We start from the raw sequence: 18,314 nt of genomic DNA, 5'->3' as shown, positions 1-18,314 counted from the left end.
ATGCAGAGAACCACAACATTGCACAGTACCCAATGAGAGGAAGCAAGAATGGATCTGTGCCACCTGCCATGACTATCTTAAGAGAGGGCACATGCCACCACTTGCTATGGCTAATAATTTGGAGCTGGTAGAAATCCCCCCTGAATTGTCTGATCTTAACATATTGGAGAGGCATATTTCATCCAAGTACCTAACATTTGCTAAAATCATACCTCTTCCCAAAGGCCAGCAGAGATCACTATGCGGTAATGTAGTATGTGTGCCATCTGAAGTAGAGGCGACTGTCAATGTTTTACCCAGACTTAGAAGTGATTCTCAAGTGATGAGAGTAAAGTTGAAGAGACGATTGCACTACAAAGGACATCAATTGTTCCAGACTGTCACTATGTCTAAAATTTTAAAGGCATTGCACACTTTAAAACAAATTCACCCCGAGTATAAGGACATAACTATCAGAGATGAGGCCGAATTGTGTGACCCGACAATTTACGACGAGGAAGAAGGTGACAATCAAATTGATGATATCATGGAAGATGATGAGTATGATGATGATGCATTGAGGGACATTGACAGGTGTGAGCAAAATGCACTGAATCAGCCACACGATAGTCTTGGTGAGGAACAACATATCGATATCCTGCCTCGTAATGACAATCAACAACAGGATCACTCAAACGATACAGAACAAGAGGGTGAACAGCCAACTGGTGGCATTGCCCTCGAATCTTGTCTACAGCCAATTGACATTGCAGACCAGCTATTATCGTTCAGTGAAGGAATTTACTGTATTGCGCCTGCTGAAGGTAATAAGCCGGTCAACTTTTTCAGAACACCTAAGCTTGAGTCTATGGCATTCCCAGTGCAATTTCCCACTAGTGTAAACACATTTGATGATGCAAGACCCATTAGGTTAACACCCAGCAGTTATTTTAAATCAAGGCTTACCTCTGTAGATAGTCGTTTTGCCAGAGATACAAATTATTTGTTCTTTTCACAATTCGTAACAGAAATACATTTGGCTACTTCCAGTATGTCAATACAACTGCGTAAAGGAAAGCCTAAGACACGAGATGGACGCAAAATAACCTCCAGGATGCTGCAAGACAAACACGAGGTTCAAAAACTGGTGCGAAACAAAGAGGCAATCAGATTCATGCAGCCACTGAGAGGAACCCCTGCCTATTGGGAGAAAACAACCAGAGATCTGTTTGCTACCATCAGACAATTAGGAAAACCGACTTGGTTTGGTACTGCTTCTGCTGCAGAGATGAGATGGCCTCAGGTGATTGAAGCAATTAAGAAACAACAAGGTGAACAGGTAAATTTTGAAGAACTTGACTGGGCAACAAAGTGTGAAATATTACGAAGCAATCCGGTTACAACAATGCGCATGTTTGATAAACGTGTTGATGAATTATTCAAACTGTTTCTGAGTGCCGCGCAGCCGCTTGGCAAGCTTGTAGATTACTGGTATCGTTTAGAGTATCAGAGTCGTGGCTCACCTCATGTTCACTGTTTGTTATGGATAGAGGGTGCACCCGTGTATGATGAGGACTCTGATGAGACTGTGTGCAATTTTATTGACAAGTACGTTACAGCCCGGTTGCCTGACCCAAATACTGAGCCAGAACTATACAGAAAGGTTAAAGAGCTTCAGACACACAGCAGAAATCACTCCAAGTCATGTCGCAAAAACAACAAACCTGGCTGCCGATTTGGATTTCCTAAACCCCCTGCGAGTGAGACCATGATAACGAGACCTACAGATCCTAAGCAGTTCAGTGCAGCTAAGACGAAGCTTAAACCAGTGGTTGAGTTGCTTGACGACCCTCAAACTGAATCTCTGGATTTACCACAGCTACTGGCTGCATGTAATTTAAGCATGGAAGAGTATACAAAATATCTCGAATCACTGACCAGCTCCAATAAGGTTATACTGAAACGTGATCCAAAGGAATGCATGGTGAACCCATACAATCCTTATATTCTTGATGCCTGGGATGCCAATATTGATATCCAGTACATTCTGAATGCATACTCGTGTATCATGTACATCACAGCCTACGTCACCAAAGCTGAGCACGGGATGAGCCAGTATCTCAAAACAATGATTGAAAACTCAAATCAAGACAATGCCAACCTAGACGAACGTGGGGAAATGATGCAAGTAATGCAGGCGTACACCAAAATGAGAGAGGTCAGCGCTCAGGAGTGTGTAACTCGTGTATGTGGTATAAAAATGAAGAGGTCTTCACGCAGTATCCGTTTCATACCAACAGATGACAATAGACTGAAAATGAGTTATCCCCAATCACGCTTGGAGAACACTATACCAGACTCAGAAGATGTGTGGATGACGGGGTTAATTGAAAAATACCATGCTAGACCTGAACGTCCAGACTTTGAGGTGATGTGCTTGGCTGATTTTTCTTCCACTTGCAATATTGTCTATGGCAGGCAGAAATACACAGCTAAAGATGTTGTGCCTCTACTTAATGAGATGGGATTTGTGAAGAAAAGAACAAAGGGGAAACCTGCCATCATCAGATATTACCACGTCTCAGAGGAAAAGAATCCTGAGGGATATTTTGGCACACTACTCAAACTGTACCTCCCACACCGCTCAGAGTCGCAGCTGAAAAGTGACAACTTTCAAACATACCAGTCCTTCTTGCATAGCGCCTGTGTTCAGCTACCTGGTTCAAACCAACTCCAGCCAGTATTTCTCATTGTCAAGGAAAACAAATATAAATATGAAAAACACAGTGAAGAGATCCAGAGTGCCATCGACGAATATGAGCAGAACGGGCCCATGCAAGATGAATGGTGTAATCTGGCTCCTGAATCTGAACTGGTGAGGTTGGAATGTATCGCAGAACGCGAAACACAACATTTGGATGACCAACATGAACAAGAAGATGTCCCAGACTATAGCGTTGAGTCTGAAGCTACAACAGCTGCACCGATGATACAAACCTTTCAGATAGACCCTGTAGTATTACGCCAAATGTATCAAGGTCTGAACCAGAAGCAAGCATGCATATTCTACACAGTTAGAGACTGGTGCATGAAGCGTGTTTGTAATCTACCCTCAGAGCCATTTTTCTGGTATATAAATGGTGGTGCTGGAACAGGGAAGTCACATCTAATCAAATGCATCTATTCAGAGGCATCCAAGATATTGTCCAGGCTCGAGAGAAATCGTGAGGAAACTGACATATCGCAGCCTACTGTTCTGTTAACCGCATTCACCGGTACGGCAGCTTTCAACATTTTAGGCAAAACGTTGCATTCCATCTTTAAGCTACCAAGATCCATTCAACTTCCATTCCCAGGACTTGGCAACAAACTGGATGAAGTGCGAGCAGAGCTTTCAAATGCTGAAATTATTGTCATTGATGAAGTGTCCATGGTCTCAAAGAATCTCTTTGCCTATGTAGATGCCAGACTAAAACAAATCAAAGGAAGTCAAAACCCTTTTGGAGGAATGTCAGTACTCGCTGTTGGAGACTTCCATCAGATTCCACCAATTTCACAGACTAAACCTCTCTGTGTCTATGAATCATGTCAGATAGACCTTTGGCGCGACCAATTTCAGATGATCACATTGACAGAGATCATGCGTCAGAAGGATGACATCGCTTATGCTGAGACGTTGAACAGGATCCGTGTGAAACTAAAGTCAGATACCTTGTCTGAACAAGACAGAGATATGCTTTCACAAGCCATCACCGAACCAGCACTTTGCCCAAATGATGTACTTCACATCTTTCCTACTAATAAGGAGGTCAATGAACACAACGCAAAAACGTTAGCGCTGCTTCATTCTGATGTCACAAACATTGATGCAGATGACTATAGAAAGGACAGATCATCAGGAAGAATGGCCAGACAAGCAAAACCATGTCGTGGAACCAAGAACGACTTACCAGACACACTACAAGTTGCTGTGGGTGCTCGCGTTATGATCACCAGAAACATTGATGTGGACGATGGACTTGTGAACGGCACATTTGGTAAAATTGCCCGAATAGTTACCTGTGAAAAAGATGGTGCTATATATACAAAGATGCTTGGGCTTGAGCTGGACAATACAAATGCAGGACAGAGGCACCGTCATAAAACACGCGGAGGACCTGATAATGTTGTGTACATCGAGAGGATAGAGGAAAAGCTGAAGCACGTAGTACGCAGACAGTTTCCCATGAAGCTCGCATTTGCCTGTACAATACACAAAGTGCAAGGCATGACAACCTCTACTGCTGTAGTGTCCCTAAAAAAGATTTTTCAACCCGGTATGGCTTACGTAGCTCTCAGCAGAGTAACCTCTCTCAGTGGAATGCACATCATTGATATGGATGAGACTAAAATCTATGCCAACCCTGAAATCACTGCAGGCCTCGAGAGCATGACCCAACTCAGCTTTGAGGACATAATGCCACTTGCTCACAGCACGCAAACACTGAACACGCCTGACACTCTCACCATCATCCATCACAACACAGAAGGACTGGCACCTCATATCAGTGACATAAAGAGTCATCATGAGCTGGGTCTAGCAGATGTGTTGTGTCTCACGGAAACTCACCTGCATGGATCATTTGTTGCTGAGAGTCTCCATTTGGATGGCTACAGTATGTTCAAGCGAAACAGAAACGTTTCCTACACTAACAATTCTTGCATGGCCAACAGTAACGGGGGTGGAGTTGCTGTATATGTGAAAAACAACATTCAAGCCCGTGAGAAGCCGTACATACATAATGTAACTGACCTGGAGTTTGTGGTTGTCAAAGTTGAAGGCCCAGTGAATGCACTGATTGCTGCTGTGTACAGACCTCCAAACTACGGTGTTAATCAATTCCTCCCAAACCTGAAAAGCCTCTTGGACTCTTTAGAGATCATGGATCATCACCCAATCATTGTGTGTGCAGACTTCAATGAAAATTTGCTGTCCAGCGGAACGCATGCAATATTTGATCTGTTTGAATCCAGAGGATATGCACAGCTAATCACAACTGCGACCACTGAAAAGAACACACTGTTGGACCACATTTTCATCTCTCGACCACAGCATTGTGTCCAGTCAGGTGTATTACGAACCTATCACAGTTACCACAACCCTGTATACTGTGTAATAACCTCTAACGTGTCTCAGTAGAGTAACAATTATCAAACGATATCAACTTGTATTGTGGAATCTTAAATCCGTATTGTGAAATCTTACAGTGCAATATTTTAAAGTCTTTCATTTTATATGTCAAATTATGTGCTACTGACCACCAATTTACTGTTGGCATTATGACCAATCAATTTAAAGCTATTTCAGGTGAATAATCTGTAGGCTATTGTGCCTTGTTTTTCAAATAAACAAACAGCCAACATCTGATTTAAAGTAGATTTACAAAGTCACATTTAATAGACTATTGATATACAACATTGCACTATATTGAATTATTGTTTAATAGAGTAAAGCATAATGTAATGTAGTAGTTTAATTCAGCATAGATTAACAGAACATAATGTAATTAAACAAATTCAACACGATATAATCATAATAGACATCACTGTACATTTTTATGTAGTTTAGAAAAAACAATGTTTAATATAGCAAAACATAATGCAATGTAGTTTAATTAAGCATAGATTAACAGAACATAATGTAATACAACTAATTCAGCATTATTATATTATTCAGACATTACTGTATATTTTTATTTAGTTTAGAAAAAACATGTTTAATAGAGTATATAGAGTAATAGAGTAACGCAATTAAGCTTTTCAATAGATTAACAGAACATAATGTAATACAACTAATTCATATAATAGGGGGGGGGGTGGGTCCTCCATGCAGCCAAGCTCCACCACCTGCCTTGGCTGCCCCAGCCTCTTTGAAGCTGAGAAAGAAAGAGGGATGGACATAGGACCCCACAACAAAACCACAACACTTGGTTTCCAAGAGACAGAAATAGGACCCCCCCCCCCCCCCCCCCCCATAACAATACCCAACCACTGGATGTGGCAGTCGCAGCCCATCCATCCTGCAGCCCCCGATTCCATAGCTGCAACATTACAAGTAAGTTGTTTCCATGGCATGCCAAATATAATGTATTGTAATCCTTGTAATGTGAGTAAGCATCCAATGCTTATTTTGTAACTAACCAAATGCTATTTACAGCTATCTGCAAACAACACTACAACTCTTGGTTTGAGAGGAGCAACAGATGGAAGGAGGATACCCCACCCCTCCCACAAACAAGAACACACCACAGACAGCCCATCCACCCTTCCATAGATACCCTACCTGTTATATGTAAGTTAATTGTATATTAAAATGTATTACAATCTACATAATACGATTAAGCATTCACTACTCAATTTGCAACAATGCACAATTCATATGTATTAGTGATACATGTGTGCTCGTGTGTGTGTTTTTACAGGAGGTATCAACCACACTATGAAAAGCTTCACATTTCCAGAGAATGCCAGTCAATCCTGCACCACGTCTCACAGTTCCTGCACTACTGCTACCTGCTGAACGCTTATCTGGGCTGACGACTTACTGCGTTTAATTTACTTTGCATAAGATCCTGGACACTGGGGAGCACTGGATAATTACATACCACGTTTGGAGCCATAAGTAGGCGAGTATGGCAGGCTGGTTAGCCAATGACGGGTAAGATCCCACATGGGTAAAACACCCCGGGACAACCTAAGACAGGCACAGTCACAATTACTCAGCCTTAAAGTGAGTATCATCTCACCAACGAGTGACAAGTGTATGTGTGTGTGTGTGTGTGTGTGTGTGTGTGTGTGTGTGTGTGTGTGTGTGTGTGTGTGTGTGCGTGTGCGTGTGCGCGTGCATGCATGTGTGTGTGCACGTGCCCTAGCCTCGACAACCTTACAGGCGTATGCAAAGGCTCAACTTTTAGATATCAGTTTATGTAGACATAGCACTCTACAGTGTATACACATAGTTGTGGGCTCGCTACAGCGAGCACACACTAGTTATTGCCAGCCTATATTTATAAGTTTATTTATTTATTCCACCCTTTTTTTTGACACACTACTACTTCCACATACTTTATGCTAGAAATTTAGTTCAAACTTCAAACTGTTCAGCTCTTTGAAGTGATTGTGGCTTGCATACAACTTTTTACAAAGTTTTATACTTTTTATACTTTTTAACTTTTAAACTTTTTTTTACATCCTTTATAATGAGAGTCGATGGAAGAAAGGTCCCATTTTTTGAGCTCTTATTACTCCGTCATACTTTCACTTTGAAACTTCATTCAAACTTTATAATGTTCATCTATCTTTGAACTTTCATTGGTGAAAAAGTTGTTTTGAAAAAGTTTATACTTTTTAAAATATTTAACTTTATTTATAGTTTTTGCCTCCCATAGACAATGAATGGGATTTATCTCTAAATCAACCTCACTTTTGCAGCCTCATTACTCTGGCATACTTTGTCGTAGAAACGTGATTTAAACTTTAGAACGCTCACACGACTCTGGACTCTGGACGGTTCAAACCGTATTCGAATACGTTGAACGGTTTTTCCGAAATCGCAGTTCAATCGCAGGCCGTTTCGGCTAATTAGTGCCATCTTAGAGTGCGGGGCCTCTTTGACTAGAGTGTGGAAACTGAAATTCTTTCCTTGAAAATTTACCAAACAAATTGTCGTCCCGGCCAAAGTATTCATTTTACACGCATGTTCTTTGGTCATCACTGGCATAGAACTTGGAAGTCTTTTACGTCCACAGCTGAGACATATAAGGGCTTAATTACAGGGCTGACATTAAAGTTACAAGATCTCAATGAGTTGCTCTGCGATACCTTGTGAGCTTGTAGGTCTGCTATTTGTGCAATTGGCTGGCCTTTACACAGCTCTCGCAAGAGCACGCACACACGCACACACACACCCTGTCTTCCTATTGGCTGGCCTTTACACAGCTCTCGCAAGCGCACGCACGCACGCACGCACGCACGCACGCAAAAAGTATTTTTTTGGAAAAAAAGTATTTTTTTGAAAAAAAAGTATTTTTTTGAAAAAAAATGAAATTTTTTGAAAAAAATTAATTTTTTTGAAAAAAATGAATTTTTTTGAAAAAAATGAAATTTTTTGAAAAAAATGAAATTTTTTGAAAAAAATGAATTTTTTTGAAAAAATTTCATTTTTTTTCAAAAAAATACTTTTTTTTCAAAAAAATACTTTTTTTCCAAAAAAATACTTTTTGCGTGCGTGCGTGCGTGCGTGCGTGCGTGCGCTTGCGAGAGCTGTGTAAAGGCCAGCCAAGAGGGATGTTAAGTTATTAGCTTACGCATGATTCTTGATGACTATTGTGTATTTGATGTATTACCATGTGTTCTTGCTTACTCTAAATTGCTCTGGATTAAGAGCGTCTGTCAAATGCCTAAATCGGTGTGTCTGTGGGTGGGTGGGGGGGGGTGCCAGGGAAAAACTGGGATGATGGAAAGTGTTAAAATGTTAACCACAGCCTAAACATGGAGGTCACAACTCTTTGTTAAATTTATGCTGAACAAAACATTTCTTGTATATGTCAATGTCAAAAAATATCACCCAAAATACTTTTAATAATAATAATAATGAATCAGTAATGCCCTCTATTAATACATATCTAATAGCTACTTTAGCTGTGGGGTGGGGGTAGGGAACTGTGATGGACATTGTGAATCTGTTTGTTTAACTGTATGTAATGTGTTTTATTTTCGTTTTTCGTTTTATTTTTCGTTTTGTCATTATTTATGTATTTTTGTTTTGTATTTATTATTGTCAATTCATTTCGTGATAAGATTTTGTTTGTATTTGTGCTGCCAGAGGGATGTGGGGGGGGGGGGAAATATATGTCAATTGTTGAAAATACTTATGTGTAATATAAAGAAAATGAATAAACATATGTTTAAAAAAATAAATAGCTACTTTAGTTTACCACTAAGACTTATAATGCATCAATAATGTCCTCTATTAATACATCTGATAAATACTTAAGTTATATCATTTTTCTTATTTAGTGAAGTACATTGCATGGCTCAATTATTGTCTAAAATGTATGTCAATTTTTTTTATCAATCTAAACTTTGCCACAGATGAACTTGTATGCAAAATGCAAAAATACAAATCCTTGTATGTAAAAAATGTATGCCCAAACTCGTGATTTTGTAAAGGTACAGTAGATACTAGTAGAGCCCATCTAAAGTAAGGACTTGTTATGCCTTGTAAGTATGTATACATGAGATAGAAGCAGTTATATAGAAAATGTCCATACCATCATTAAGCACATTAAAGATTATGTTATTAACCTGGAATTAAACATTTATAATTGTGTCTACAAATGTTTCGGAAGTGGTAATTTTCTTATGAAATTGGGGGTCTGTGGGACGACCCACCAAGTTTGAAACCTGTAGCATGTTTAGAGATTATCTGGAGTTATGGCCCAGCCAATAGGAAGACAGTGTGGATGGGGCATAATATGTTACAGCTGTAACATATAGTAAGACCACCCACAAACTTTGAGACCTGTAGCATGCTGGGAAACAGAGTTAAGGCTGTTTAAAGCCTTAAATTGGCTGTTTAGAGCCTTACATTGCGCATAAAATGCAATGTATAAAGTTATTGCCGTGTCAAGTTTGAAACTCGGGGACCGGAGTAATAGTTTTCCCATTGGTGGTCTAAATCCATAATCAAAATTTCGGGACTGTAGCATATTGTAAACAAAAGTAGAAAATGTATTAAAGCTGAAGTAAAAGTAAAAAAAAAAGTATGAACATTTGTTCACTAGTTTAAGCATAAATAACTGCATAAAGCGGAATAAAGTATGTGGAAGCTGTAGAAGTGTTTTTAAAAGTTTTTCTTTAAATGTAAAAAAAATAATCTTTATTAAAAAAATTCAAGTTTTTTCTTTTTAAGTAAAAAAAAAATATATATATTTTTTTCATAAGTAAAAAAAAAAAAGGTTAAAGTTTTTTTTTTTTAAGTTTGCATTTTTTTCAAAAAATTTCATTTTTTTCAAAAAATTTCATTTTTTTCAAAAAATTTCATTTTTTTCAAAAAATTTCATTTTTTTCAAAAAAATTCATTTTTTTCAAAAAATTTCATTTTTTTCAAAAAAATTCATTTTTTTCAAAAAATTTCATTTTTTTCAAAAAAATTCATTTTTTTCAAAAAATTTCATTTTTTTTCAAAAAAATACTTTTTTTTCAAAAAAATACTTCTTTTTCAAAAAAATACTTCTTTTTCAAAAAAATACTTTCTTTTCAAAAAAATACTTTTTTTCCAAAAAAATACTTTTTTTTCAAAAAAATACTTTTTTTCAAAAAATTACTTTTTTTGCGTGCGTGCGTGCGTGCGTGCGTGCGTGCGCTTGCGAGAGCTGTGTAAAGGCCAGCCAATAGGAAGACAGGGTGTGTGTGTGCGTGTGTGCGTGCTCTTGCGAGAGCTGTGTAAAGGCCAGCCAATTGCACAAATAGCAGACCTACAAGCTCACAAGGTATCGCAGAGCAACTCATTGAGATCTTGTAACTTTAATGTCAGCCCTGTAATTAAGCCCTTATATGTCTCAGCTGTGGACGTAAAAGACTTCCAAGTTCTATGCCAGTACTATGACTGGGAGATTATAATGGCCGTGAATGGGGGGAAACTATGCCCCGAACAAATTGCTCTATCGCAAAAAGTAAAAGTCGAATGCAAATATTTTTTTCGCTGTGAGTGGCCTGAGATATTGAGGTACACCATGTGCGATTGTGGTGTTGGTACGATTGAAAATGTGGTTATAAGAGCGAGTTAAGAATTGTCAGCGCGATAATTTCCTCGTAAGAATTATACAATGGAGGTCAATGAGCAGATTGACTGTTTTTGTGTCACTTAAAAGGCCGTAGTTCACATTCTGTATGTCTCTGTGCTTTGGTGGTCACATTGTGTGAAAGAGGACATGTGTGGCTACAAAATGACCAAAGAACATGCGTGTAAAATGAATACTTTGGCCGGGACGACAATTTGTTTGGTAAATTTTCAAGGAAAGAATTTCAGTTTCCACACTCTAGTCAAAGAGGCCCCGCACTCTAAGATGGCACTAATTAGCCGAAACGGCCTGCGATTGAACTGCGATTTCGGAAAAACCGTTCAACGTATTCGAATACGGTTTGAACCGTCCAGAGTCCAGAGTCGTGTGAGCGTTCTAAAGTTTAAATCACGTTTCTACGACAAAGTATGCCAGAGTAATGAGGCTGCAAAAGTGAGGTTGATTTAGAGATAAATCCCATTCATTGTCTATGGGAGGCAAAAACTATAAATAAAGTTAAATATTTTAAAAAGTATAAACTTTTTCAAAACAACTTTTTCACCAATGAAAGTTCAAAGATAGATGAACATTATAAAGTTTGAATGAAGTTTCAAAGTGAAAGTATGACGGAGTAATAAGAGCTCAAAAAAGTTAACTGTGAAAAATGGGACCTTTCTTCCATCGACTCTCATTATAAAGGATGTAAAAAAAAGTTTAAAAGTTAAAAAGTATAAAAAGTATAAAACTTTGTAAAAAGTTGTATGCAAGCCACAATCACTTCAAAGAGCTGAACAGTTTGAAGTTTGAACTAAATTTCTAGCATAAAGTATGTGGAAGTAGTAGTGTGTCAAAAAAAAGGGTGGAATAAATAAATAAACTTATAAATATAGGCTGGCAATAACTAGTGTGTGCTCGCTGTAGCGAGCCCACAAATATAGGCTGGCAATAACTAGTGTGTGCTCGCTGTAGCGAGCCCACAATAAATTCTTCTCAGAGTGGCAAGCCCGCGAGATGAAGGTAATGATGATGTGAGATCAGTAGGCCTTGTGGCGCAACGGTACCGCGTCTGACTCCAGATCAGAAGGTTGCATGTTCAAATCACGTCAAGGTCAGATCTTCATCATGTCGGTTTTAATCAGCATCAGTGATTTTAACATCAAAGAAATTCTTCTCAGTGGCAAGCCAGCGAGATGAAGGTAATGATGATGTGAGATCAGTAGGCCTTGTGGCGCAACGGTAGCGCGTCTGACTCCAGATCAGAAGGTTGCGTGTTCAAATCACGTCAAGGTCAGATCTTCATCATGTCGGTTTAAATCAGCATCAGTGATTTTAACATCAAAGAAATTCTTCTCAGTGGCAAGCCAGCGAGATGAAGGTAATGATGATGTGAGATCAGTAGGCCTTGTGGCGCAATGTTAGCGCGTCTGACTCCAGATCAGAAGGTTGCGTGTTCAAATCACATCAAAGTCGGAGCATTAACGTGGGAAAATGCACCCCAGCTATTTTCAGAGTAAGGCATAGCTGTTACTTGGACATTAACGATCTTCTTCATGTGGTTTTCTATCAGCCTCAGTGATTTTAATATCAAATAAATTCTTCTCAGAGTGGCAAGCCCGCGAGATGAAGGTAATGATGATGTGAGATCAGTAGGCCTTGTGGCGCAACGGTAGCGCGTCTGACTCCAGATCAGAAGGTTGCGTGTTCAAATCACGTCAAGGTCAGATCTTCATCATGTCGGTTTAAATCAGCATCAGTGATTTTAACATCAAAGAAATTCTTCTCAGTGGCAAGCCAGCGAGATGAAGGTAATGATGATGTGAGATCAGTAGGCCTTGTGGCGCAATGGTAGCGCGTCTGACTCCAGATCAGAAGGTTGTGTGTTCAAATCACATCAAATTCAGAGCATTAACGTGGGAAAATGCACCCCAGCTATTTTCAGAGTAAGGCATAGCTGTTACTTGGACATTAACGATCTTCTTCATGTGGTTTTCTATCAGCCTCAGTGATTTTAATATCAAACTAGAAAGCAGTTCCCTACGGAAACTGTGTGGGCTCGCCAAAAGACGCAATGTATATAATGTACAGTAGAAAATGTATTAAAGCTGAAGGAAAAGTAAAAAAAAAAAGAATGTATAAAAAATTGTAAAAAGAATAAGCATAAATACCTGCATAAAGCGGAATAAAGTATGTGGAAGTAGTATGATGCCCAAAAAGTGGTAAAGTAAGTAAAGTATTACTGTCTACTAATGATTTGTAATGTATGAAGCATACAATGTATTCTTGATGAATTAAGAAAAGGTAAAAAAAAGAAAAGTCAATCAATCAAGTATACATATAAAAGCATTCATGAGCTTAACAGAAATTGTATTGAATAGCATACTTTTACATGTAAAAAGAAGGTTCAAATAGCATATAGGCCTATCTTTAAAAGCATAAACACAATGATCACAAAAGTATTTGTAGAATTTATACAACTGTTTTGTGAAATGTAACTTAAGCATAATAAAAGAGCTTGAACTTGACAGAACAAATAAAACGGTCTGCAGCACAGATGCAAGGATGACAATTAAATGATTCAGCCTAATATTGTATGTCTATAGGTAGATTCAACTTTATTCTTACATCAAAGTGTAAAGAAGTGGGTGATTTATTATTGTGCCAGCTCTACAAGCTATAGACAAAATGACAATATTGTATATTATGAGTCTGCACTTCATTTGCATTACTGCAATGGTTAAAACTGTTGACATTTAGTAAAGAAGGTCTTATGATAGATCACTGCAAATGTGTTGATTATTCTATCAATGAAATAAGGTTTTGTCATTAAACAATGGTAATATGATGGTTGCGGATAATACGTCCAGCAGGTGGCAGCAATGCATCAATGAAAGTATAGATATTAAATGAACCTTGAACCGGAAGTGATATGGATGACTCTCTAGTCTCTAGTAAACAACGACTATGTCATGCATAGGCTGCCGCTGCAGCAGGGGCTACCTCCTTTATAGCTCTATGATACGCACCGCTTTGACAAGATTATGGTAAAATAAACACAAAATAATCAATAAATGTGTAACATCATGGGTAAAGACCATAAAGACAATGTTTTAACGTGGTCCGTAGCTCTTGTCGAATGTTGATTTATGAGTGTTGAGTTGTGTGGCCACCGTGGCGTAGCAGCGCTAAGGCTAGCTAACGCCACGTTAACTTTTCAACTATACATAGCCTACCATGCCGTCTACCATACAATGTGTATGTCGATTGGTTGAAAGCACATGATGAAAACAGATACAATTGAGAAGACCACAAACAAGCCTAGACCTTGGCTTGGCTCAAAGCCTGTTAATAACGTATTAAATCAATCAATAATGTCTGTTTGTCTTTAAAAAACCAATAAATATACTTTATTAAAAAATAAAAACACAAAACAAAAGCGACAGAGACAGGCCGAATGGCTGTTCTGTGAGTACAAATTAAGATTGATGATCAATCGGTCACATTATTATTGTGTCATCAATATCTGTGGAATTAATCTGGATTATTTTGAGACCGATCTGAGGGATATTTTGATATGCCACTGATATATTGTGCATCACTATTACTTTCCATACCTTTAGAAGATTTGTGTTGTGTTCTGCACTTGTCAACATGTTGAATTGGTTCTTTTAAAATGTTCTCTGATTACAGAGAACATATGAGCAGACCTGGCCCGCAATAACCTTAACCTTGCAGCAGTCAAAAGACGAGCGCTCTATCGACTGTTCCAGCCAGATCCATGGATTTGTTTTGTTCATACAATTGTGATTATATTGCCTCGATTTGAACATCCTATCCAATATGAGACACCCATAAAAGGCTCTGAAAACACTACAAACATGTAAAAAGCAAACATTTTTTTTGCACAGTAATCTTGTATCATTGCAGTTCCAGTAATATGACTGTGTTATGTCCCATTTGGAGAGATACAGTGAAAGGTCCTTGCCACATGACTACTATATGCATTATGAAATGTAAAAACAATGTTTGATTTTTCAACAGCATGTGGTGGAGCACTGCAAGGAAGCAGTGATCTAGGAAGGAGCTGCTGTCTCTAGATGACACCACATTCAAGGGTTCAAGGTTGTACTTCATTATTACATCTTGTGTACAGTACTAGTAAAACTTCCTTCAGACAGTACAGCAGCATAGATAACAGAAAACACAACAAACAAAGGGATAGAATAAAGTACAAAGTCACATTCAACAACGTGTGTAAGAGCCATTATGACCTCCTGTTTTACTAATTAACAATGTCACTGCAGCTTGGTCAATGTCAAGGCCAGCCCAGGTTGCTAATCAGGCAGAGGTGTTGCCAGTGGCAGACAAACAGTTTTCCACTGTGTTCAGGACGGCTGGTTGCCTGTGTTTGTTCAACTGTTTCTTTTGTGTTATTTGATGTGTATGCTGTATAGGAAAATGGCTGCAGAGAATAAATCATAAGTTAAACTCAACAGACACATTTGGGAGATCAGTTTGTACTGAGCACACGTGGCAAGAACTTCCACCTGGCCGTCGGCAACCAGTAGTGCCATTAGCATAGGGGTTAAACTGATCATGCTAAATAACAGAAATAATAATCAGAAAATGGTTTCTACATCGTGGTCCCTGCTGGAATTAAGTTGAACCACTTTGGTGGATCTTTGGTCAACATCCACAACGATGTGCTGCCAGGCTTTGTGAGCATACAATGCCTGGGTTACTACTTTAAGTCCACCTTTTATATCATTATTATTATATAGTTGGATTGTGTACCCAAAACGGTAACTAATACGTATATGCTCCAATATATAAGTCAAAATAAATAGTATAAACATACATGCAACAAATGAATTCATGTGGATATAATTTTATAGTTGTTCTATGTGCATGTCTCCTCCTTTCCTTCAAATACAGATGTAATCTGTGCACAAGCATGACACCACAACCAGTCTCATTCAACCACCTGCTCCCTCCTGAAAACGTCAGCTTCCCAGCACGTTCCACCTTCAACAAAGACACCGTTGATGGGAAGGTCATTGAATGGTAGATCATCAAATAAACATTACTTGTTTTTGTCTATTTCATAGGCTCATACAGTACTTTGTTTGCATTTTTTTCTATGCTGTGACATCAAATGCTACCCCCCTGATCTTCTAGGCTATACTAACTTGTATTGTATGGATAATTACTTTATTCTAGGAGCCATGGTTGCTGCAGATGACATCCCTTTTACCATCTCCCCAACATCATACAAGAGCCTGCTTCTCCCTGAAAACGTCAGCTTCCCTCGCCATGACAGTTTCCATTCCATGAAGATGGGAAAAGAATACCTTCTACAAGCTCAAATTGTGTCGCAATGTCACACATTTTGATCTCTACAGGTTTTCTGTCCGACATGTATACATACTCAAGGTCATCTTCCACTGGTGTACAAACATGATATTTGTGATTAGGGTTGTTCAGAAGAGTAACGCAGGTATGTTACCCATCTGCAGGTATGTTGACAGGATGTGTTTTCACAGCCTAGTACATGTATATATAATTACACATCATTAAGGTAAAATTAAACATTGTATTGACAGTCACACTAGTATTATCTTGGTGGTTGTATAATTTGTGTTATGTAGAGTTTTCCCCATTTGCTCATCAACAGTGGTGACAGGATAACTTTGTGCCACAGCATAAAGCGCCCCCTGAAAAAAAAGTATGAACTGAACCCAACACAGATCGAACTATATATTCTCAGTATACTATTTTTTGATAGTTGAAAGTGAACATTGAAAGACAAGTAGGCTACTAATTATAAAACTGATCTGTTATTTGCAGGCCTATGTGACAGAAATGAGAAGGTGTATGTTTATAGTATTTATACTACATATTTGTATGGTGTAGGCCTATATTGGAGCAGCTGTTGGCACCCACAAATCCATCGGGATTGTCTCATATACTCTCACTTAGGGACCAACTTTTGTGTGTATATTTATATAAATAACATGTATGTGGTAGTGTTTGATATACAAGCTCCTAGAGTGAATGCAGGCAATACATAGAAGCCACAGAAGTAAAAAAAAAAAAAAAAAAAAAAGGTGTTGGAGTTTAACTTAAACGATGGGGCCCAAGAGATATTTGTATGTTCAGCACGCTGTGTAGTTTTGTCACTTGAAAGCATGACATGATATTGATAGCTTCACACCACTTGATTGCAATGAAATTGATGACCAATTTTATTCTTGTATTCTTTTGTATTGTATAGAAATGGTGTTACAAGACCACACATGATTATATTCATAAATGGAAGCATATCAGGTTTACAAATGTAAAAACGTGGGTAAAATTTGTTGTCAGCTCTACAAGCTAGAGCAAAATGGCAATTCATCAAATTATTAATCTGCAATTCATTTGAAAAGGATATATTTCATGTTCAACATTAATTTGTTTAATACCAAGTTAATACTTATTGTGGATTACCGGTAAACGTCCAGCAGGTGGCAGCAATGCATACATATTCAGAATGCTGTCATTTGAACTATTTTGTTTTAATGTAATTATGTACACGTTATAGTCTATCAATGCCTCACAGTTTAACAGGTAATGTACGGTTTATTTGAACATTTGTAACATAAAGTATACTTAAATACAAGAGCGTTACTACTTAATTTATAGCCTACTAATGCTCAAATCACCGCAGTTAATGTTCACGTCACGTGTCACTTAAGGCTGTCTAAATGGGGACACAAAGAAGAAAATCAACAGCATATCGTCCCTCGTGTTGACGATGAGCTGACGCATAAGATTATGTCAAAGGGCATCTACTCTCGGGGTTCCACATCACAAAATACAACAACCAAATAACATATAGGTTAGACGTTAGAGGGCAACCTGAAAAAATAAAAATAAATAAAATCTTGTGTGCACGGGGAAATCACAACGCTATAAAATATATAATGTACCAATCCCTTATTGCTACTCCTTGCACACACACACACACACACACACACACACACACACGGGTGGCCAGACGTCCGGTTTCACGCCGGACAGTCCGGTTTTAGACCCACCTGTCCTCCTCCCACCTCAACCTCTGGCCGGACACATAATTGTCCGGTTTTTTGTGATATACAGTGCTTGTGCCATAACTGTCATTTACGTCGTCTGCCTGGGTATTAAAATCTCTGCAGCGCTGCTCAGCTCCGAAGCGAGTGGAGTGTTGCCATGTCCGCTTAATTATAAGCGACTTTGGGCTTGTTTTATATAATAGGCTACTAAGCCTAGTCAGGCTTCTTTTGGGCTTGTTTTCATAGACATGGTTGCTTGGTTCTCTTCCAAAACCTGGCAACACTGCCAGTGGGATGGTCTGTTTGTTACTTTGTTGAGCTCTCACAATCAATTTAGTATAGTTAATGCAGAGATAAATAAACCAAATATGCCGAAATGAAAAACTACATTTAATGAGCAATATGGAGCTCGACATCATAAAGAAAGGGAGGCTAAAGC

At 38.5% G+C, this 18,314-nt stretch overlaps 2 long non-coding RNA genes across 2 annotated transcripts in view; both read left to right on the top strand.

Moving 5' to 3' along the window:
- LOC308317665 overlaps positions 1 to 18,314 on the top strand; it is a 93,045-nt gene that overhangs the window by 54,551 nt on the left and 20,180 nt on the right. The window lies entirely within an intron of this gene.
- On the top strand, positions 13,748 to 17,459 carry LOC308316430. Its single transcript, XR_013964159.1, has 4 exons — positions 13,748 to 13,843; positions 14,841 to 14,921; positions 15,735 to 15,863; positions 16,020 to 17,459. It is a non-coding gene; the product is annotated as an uncharacterized lncRNA (long non-coding RNA).

Source organism: Protomyctophum bolini, assembly GCF_963924005.1.
Source record: "Protomyctophum bolini genome assembly, chromosome: 6".
Taxonomy (NCBI): Eukaryota; Metazoa; Chordata; class Actinopteri; order Myctophiformes; family Myctophidae; genus Protomyctophum; species Protomyctophum bolini.
The sequence above is the reverse complement of the archived record's forward strand: the minus strand, read 5'-3'. Positions and strand labels throughout refer to the sequence as shown.